The sequence below is a fragment of the Triticum aestivum genome, chromosome 7D, assembly GCF_018294505.1.
Source record: "Triticum aestivum cultivar Chinese Spring chromosome 7D, IWGSC CS RefSeq v2.1, whole genome shotgun sequence".
Taxonomy (NCBI): domain Eukaryota; kingdom Viridiplantae; phylum Streptophyta; class Magnoliopsida; order Poales; family Poaceae; genus Triticum; species Triticum aestivum.
The window spans coordinates 313,864,546-313,872,322 of record NC_057814.1 but is presented as its reverse complement, the minus strand read 5'-3'; positions in this window follow the sequence as shown (position 1 = coordinate 313,872,322).

Genomic DNA, 7,777 nt, shown 5'->3' with positions numbered 1-7,777 from the left:
GGCGGCGCGTGCAGGGCTCAGCCAGGCACGGCCGGAGCGCAGCAGGGGCGCGGTGAGGTCGCGTTGAATCGGGACGGCGCGGGCGCGTTCGATCTGTAGGGAAGAGGAGAGGAATGGAGGACGGCGGCTCACCCCCGTTGTAGGGGAACACCGGCGAGGCTCGGTGGAGCCGCGGTTGAGGAGGAGGTCGAGGACGTCGCGATGATGAGGACGAGGCGGCGGGGCGACGTCGGGGCAAGGTGGCACCGGCGATCCGGCGACGGCGACGGCGCGAGCGAAGGGGTCGGGACGACGAGCGGCTTCGGGTCGGGCAACGCCGCGCGGAAGGAGAGGGGGCGCGGGGTCGAGGTGGTGGCGAGGGGCGACGGTGTGGTGCGCCCCGATCCCGATTGGATCGGAGGGAGAGGGAGAGTGGGGGGAGTGCGTGTGGTAGTTAGGGTTCGGTGGGAGTGCAGGGGCCTAAGTAGGCCAGAGAGGGGGGCGGCTAGGCCGGCCTCTTGGCTAGCTGGGCCGGTTGGCCCAGCATGGGGGTGTTTCTTTTGTTTTTCTTATTATTTCTTGTTTTGTTTTATTTTATTTTCTTTTATTCTGTTTTATCTTTGTTTCCTATTGTTTTAGTTTTTGTAAAATATATACTTGGCATCTAATTTGGTATTTCAATTTAGTCCACTGCCACAAAAACTCTAGTCCCCAAATAATTTAGTTTGATACTTTTTTAATTAGTAAAAGCATTTAGATAATTAGTTTTGCTACTATTTAAATCATTATAGAGTTAAGCATTTCATAAAAGTTTGGTTTCACCACCACAATTACCTATGATTTATCCGACACATTTAGAACATTTTAGTTTTATTTTTGGAAAACTTTTGTTGTTTGCCTTAATTTCAAATTTGAATTTGAATCGGTTTCGAACTAACGCGAGATTAGCGACAGTAACGGAGGTGACGTGGTGTCATTAGCAGAGGTTACTGTAGCTTGATTATCCGGGCGTCACAATTCTCCTCCACTATAAGAAATCTCGTCCCGAGATTTAAGAGGGGGAATAAGGGGGAAAGGTCTGGTTACGAAATTCTAACGAATCTTCTCGCTCTTGGTTGCTCTTCTCGAAGTGGTCGATCCATTACATTGACGTCTTCATTTGTCTGCTTCAGGTCATCCTGATGAAGTCGTCATCCTTCCTTCAGGATCTCCATCGTACTTACGGAAAGCTAAGGGGGAAAACTCGGGAAGGACGGAGCTCAACATATGTTAGGTACCTGGGGGCTATCTCAGTGAACGTGGCATAGAGGCATCTCTCGAGTTGAAGTTCAAGAAAGTTATCGAGAGCAAGGTAAGGAGGGGCAACAAGAAGCTCCAAGCGGTTAGGCAACCGTCCGTTGCCTGAAACAGAGGGTGAAAGGGGTTCAGAGCAATGGGAATAAGTATTGCGCCTAATACCAGAATAGATCACTAGGAAGGTGGGTCGTGATCTTTCATACGAAGCCAAGCGTGAGGAATAACTTTAGAAATAGGGGTGTACAGGAGAGTCGGGTTTTGATCCTGTGGAACTGTGGGTTATGGGCCCACCATGTGGTTAAAGTAGGAAGGGCGGTGACATCTTGCACGATCATGATAGCAAGGCATGTCAGAGGGTAGCCTGTCAGTTATATGTCAGCAACATCGTCGGTACCAAGGGCGAGGGACGAAGAGAACCATTTTCCTGCTCGTTGAAACGAGGCGGACTAATAGGCAAAGTTCTCGTCCATCGGTGGTTACCGGAATGTCAACAACTATAGTAACAGGGTCTTACTGACACGGTTCTACACCAAGGTGTTTACATAAGCAGAAACAAATATTACTGCTTAGATCATATAGATCACAAGAAAGGTTAAACAAAACAATGGGAAGGAAAAGGCGATTATCAGATTAAACAGAACAATGGAAATGAAAATGTGTTTAAACACATATTTCAAGGGTATATCCTTCCCAAGGACAAGCAGAGCATGGTATCCATGACAGGATAGAAAGTAGAAAACCATATAGGTAAGGGGGAGGAATCTCATGATATTACCCATACAACAGTGTTAGGATAAATGATAAAGAAAATTTAGCATTGTGCTTCAAATGCTCTTATAAAAAATCGGATTACCACAGACATGCTTCGAGATAGCATTGACATGGTCTTCAAGCAAAGGTCAGACTTTGGATGCAGGAAGGATCCATCAGGAACAACTTGTAGAATAAGTCTTACAATTTCCTCATGGATGAATGGATAACCTTGCAGAAAAGGAAACTATAACACTAGGTGCTCCGGCCAGGTGTGCTAGGCATGACATCATCTTACCCGGTCATGTAAAGATGTTATAACTCTTGAAAATATGTTCCAACCATCATATCTGACCGAGATTTAGATCTGATTGGTGTCAAGATACCTCAGACACGGGATGCCTGAGAAGAAAAGGTGCAACGCAAATTGACGACATGACATTGTACGATTCCCGGGGAAATGAACTATGAAAGCAAGTTCCGAAACAAGAGTTCATCATTAAACCAAGGAGAGGGTTAGGAGGTGGCTGATGGACTCAGCGACATTCCATTGAGATTTCCAGAAGATGGATTTCCACAATTATGTGTACAAGGAGATAGCTTTTGTCAGTTCAAATGATATAATGAGGTATGCTCGAGGAAACATACACGATTGAACATTGGTTGACGGTGCACCCGAAATACGGACTTAGGTAGCACAAACAATGTTAGAATGGCGATTCGATAACCAATGGTCTAAGAATGAAATGTTGACCATTAACTTCAAAGCAATAAGCTTGCTAGAAGTTTTAAAATTACTAGTCCATCTGTCGGTATTCCTGTTAGGAACAACACGGGGACCAAGAAAAGAATGGTGATGGTGAGGTATCACTTATATCAAGAATTCTCAAGAGGTGGTGAGATTCTCACGACATTCCTGACATAAAAGATGGTAATACTCCAAGGTAAAGAAGAACAATTGCTGGATAGCAAGGATCTCAAGGTATATCACAAAGCACGAACAAGTTTGCGTTGAACGAAAGGCAATAAAGTGGTCGATGATAACACAAATCATCGAGAGCAAAGGGTGGTATTTCTCACCAAGAATTCGATAGATATCTTGGAAGAGCTCAGAATGTTGACGATGTTCACGACACATTTGTCGTGAGATTTCATGAAGATGTAATTGATCGGCGACGACATCAAGTCAAAGGAATGATGAGGCGAAAGATTATTGGAACCAAGAGTATGACACGAACTCGAAATCAAGCTTGGTGTTCAAGGCGAAATGATACGATGAGGAAGATCGGCGTAAGGTTACCTCATCGTCCAAAATTGTGCTAGCCGGTCAGGCTAGGAATGACGTGATCGGGTACAGACTCATAAGTAAAGAAGATTACTAAAAGTTGTTGAACCATAGTGCGTACTCGGTTCAGTTATTGGTGTCTTTGAGTGTTTAATAACTCAGAGCCCGTGAAAAATTGGAATCAGTGAGAATGTAGTACTTGATGAAGAACTCATAAGAAGTTATGCAGTTCCATGATAATTTCGAGATACCAGGGGGGTAATACTCGATGACAGATCAAAGTAGAGGTTGGACTAGGTTATTGCCAGAAGACAAGTGCTTGAACTTGTCCGAGAAATTTGGATCAAAGAAGAACAATATGGTCGGAAACCACGATTGCAAAAGACCAAATCCCAGATATAAGATGAAATTATATCAAGGGGATAGTTATTGTTACGAGAAGCTTCCATGACAAGATCTACATCGTGTCCATGGGCATGAACACAAAGTTCAAGGTCGACTCCCACTTCTCCAATGCATAACCTATCATTCACTCCTCATTTTCGATGGAGTTGTAGTGTTGAAATTTTATCTGGTAAATCACCAGGAGAATATGACTCGTGAAAACTTTTGGGTTCACATGGTTTTCGAGAAGGTATAGGTTCAACCCATCGGGGCATCTTAGAAACATATACCACAAGCTTCAAGAGTAACTAACACAAGCTTGAAAATAGAGCATGGTTGACAAAAGGAGAGGATACAATTTACCAAAGGCATTATGTATCGGAGAAAGAACTCACAAGGTGATTAATTATGAAGGACACTATCGGATAATAATCCAACAGTGGATATGGCGATCCACAATGGAGCTGATGTGAGTATTGATACCCAATCAGAGGAAGAAAGAATGCAAATGCATCGGTTTATAGAACATCTGAGTAATTCAATGTTTAAATAACAAAGGAATTATCATTTTCAAATCAAGGAATCAGGAGCAAACGCTCTGATCAAGGATGGATAAGTTGAGTAGACTTAGGGGTACAATCAATGGCAATCTGATTGGCCGAGAACCAGCTCATGTTCGAAAGACGTCTGAGACGGAAAGATAATTTATAAGGATCAACTGATGATTGCGTGCATTCGCACACATATAGAATCAACGGACTCAAAATGATAGTGTCAAAGGATGCCAATAAGATTACTAGACTTATGGGATTAACCATAATGAAAGCAAGCAAGGATTTCAAGAGCATTAGGCTACCGAAGATTTTTGGAAGATCGAATGGTATTTTCAAGAGTATTGTGAAATACATGAATCAACTGGGAATGAGTGAATCCTTGATAAGTGCGAGAAATTATTCGTAGGGGTATTCAGGTGGCAAGGAACTGCAAGGCAGTAGGCACAAAGTATTCTCGGGGTATCTTGTAATAACAAGACCGACTGGAAATAAAAGTAAGAACGACAGACGACAGGTGTAAGTATTTATCCATAGGGATGTTTCGGTGGTAGGGAATTGCAAAAGCAACGGGCACAAAGTCTCAAGAGAATATCGGAGAGTATCTTCGAAATCTTCTGGTGCAGCAGGCGATCATCTGTAATAAGGGGCTCTCCGGAAGATAGTAATTACGAGAACCTAGAGTTAGAGTTAGCAAAATCATTTAACCCGAATAGAAGAGAGATCAGAATCTCGGAGTAAAGATCGAGGAGTAAAAGATCCTAATACCACCCAATGGCGACGTGGGCCCGTAAGCCACACAGCCATGTTAGTAAAAGTTTTGCAATGTCTAGACTCGACTTCGGCCAAGGAGTTCAGAAGGGGGATTCCTACAGGCAGTCGGCTCTGATACCAACTTGTGACGCCCCCGTTTTGACCGTACACTAATCATGCACGCAAACGTGTACGATCAAGATCAGGGACTCACGGGAAGATATCACAACACAACTCTAAAACATAAATAAGTCATACATGCATCATAATACAAGCCAGGGGCCTCGAGGGCTCGAATACAAGTGCTCGATCATAGACGAGTCAGCGGAAGCAACAATATCTGAGTACAGACATAAGTTAAACAAGTTTGCCTTAAGAAGGCTAGCACAAACTGGGATACAGATCGAAAGAGGCGCATGCCTCCTGTTTGGGATCCTCCTAACTACTCCTGGTCGTCGTCAGCAGGCTGCACGTAGTAGTAGGCACCTCCGGTGTAGTAGGAGTCGTCGTCGACGGTGGCGTCTGGCTCCTGGGCTCCAGCATCTGGTTGCGACAGCCAGGTAGAAAGGAAAGGGGGAAAAGAGGGAGAAAAGCAACCGTGAGTACTCATCCAAAGTACTCGCAAGCAAGGAGCTACACTACATATGCATGGTTATATGTGTAAAGGGCCATATCGGTGGACTGAACTGCAGAATGCAAGAATAAGGGGGGATAGCTAGTCCTGTCGAAGACTACGCTTCTAGCAGCCTCCATCTTGCAGCATGTAGAAGAGAGTAGATTGAAGTCCTCCAAGTAGCATCGCATAGCATAATCCTACCCGGCGATCCCCTCCTTTTCGCCCTGTTAGAGAGCGATCACCGGGTTATATCTGGCACTTGGAAGGGTGTGTTTTATTAAGTATCCAGTTCTAGTTGTCATAAGGTCAAGGTACAACCCCGGGTCGTCCTTTTACCGAGGGACACGACTATTCAAATAGATAAACTTCCCTGCAGGGGTGCACGACATAACCCAACACGCTCGATCCCATTTGGCCGGACACACTTTTCTGGGTCATGCCCGGCCTCGGAAGATCAACACATCGCAGCCCCACCTAGGCACAACAGAGAGGTCAGCACGCCGGTCTAAATCCTATGGTGCAGGGGTCCGGACCCATCGCCCATTGCACACCTGCACGTTGCGAACGCGGCCGAAAGCATACCTAGCCTAGTAGGCGTTCCAGTCCAATCCGACGCGTGCCGCTCAGTCGCTGACGTCACGAAGGCTTCGGCTGATACCACGACGTCGAGTGTCCGTAATTGTTCCCGCGTAGTTGGTTAGTGTGTATAGACCAAATGGCCAGACACAGATCAAATACCAAGAACTCGTTAAGCGTGTTATTTTGAAGTAACCGCGGACGCCGTCCACGGCTAGGCCTACCTCTCGCCTAGGTGGTCTCAACCTGCCCTATCGCCCCGCCACAAGATCCACTCGCGTGTACTCCTACGAGCCGACCCGACTTTAGTCACCACAGGTATCATGTATAGAGTATATAAGTATATACCTGTGATCACCGCCCAAGTGATCATGGCCCGATAGTATAGCACAGCAGACGGACAAGAATGTAGGGCCACTGATGGAAAACTAGCATCCTATACTAAGCATGTAGGATTGCAGGTAAAGGTAACAACAGTAGTAGCAAGGACAGGCTATGCATCAGGATATGATTAACGGGAAGCAGTAACATGCTATACTACTCTAAAGCAAGCAGTATAGAGAAGAATAGGCGATATCTGGTGATCAAGGGGGGCTTGCCTGGAAGCTCAACCGAGAAGGAGGGGTCGTCAACAGCGTAGTCAGTCGGGGCACCAGTAGCAGCGTCGGTCTCGTAGTCTACCGGAGAGAAGAGGGGGAAGAAACAATGAATACAATGCAAACAGATGCATAACGATGCATGACATGACAAAGCGTGATGCTAGGGGTGCCCAATCGCGGTAGTAGTTGATACCGGCGAAGGGGGGAAACATCCGGGAAAGTATTCCCGGTGTTTCGCGTTTTCGGACAAATGAACCGGAGGGGGAAAGTTGTGTGTTTGCTATGCTAGGGATGTGTGGTGGACGAACGGGCTATGTATCCGGATTCGTCTCGTCGTTCTGAGCAACTTTCATGTACAAAGTATTTTCATCCGAGTTACAGATTATTTTATATTAATTTCCAAAGTTTTAATCATTTTCTGGAATTATTTATATCTCGAAAATAAATAAGAAAAAGGCTATGGGTACCCAGAAGTGTACCCAGCCAGTGTATGGCAGGGCGGGCTAGTTGACTGGGTCAACTGCCCAGTCATCATTGACTGGTCAAATTGAACAGTGGTGGTGGGTCCTTGCTGTCATTGAGTTAGCTTCCATTAGAGTTTAACTAAACAGTTTAATTAATATTAAGTTAATTAAGCAAACTTAATTAGGTTAATTAGTTAATTAGTATATATATTTAATTTTCATTTCCTTTTTCATTTCTCTTTTCGTTTAACAGGGGCTGGGCCCCACTTGTAAGTGGGTCAGGCCACCTCCCTCCTGTGCACGAACGCGCACAGGGGAGGGGCAGGGGCGTGGTGGCCGGACCTGGCCCCGGCAAGGCCATGGTCGAGGCCGGCAGCGGGGTATGCGGAGCAGGGCAGACGGTGTGGCCGGGGACGCGGCAGCTGCGGTCGCCGGTGGCAGCGGCACGGGAGGAGAAGCAGGGGCGGCCGCGGGCGTCGCTGGGTGTGGCGTGGACGCGTCCGGACAAGGCGCGGGCGAGCACA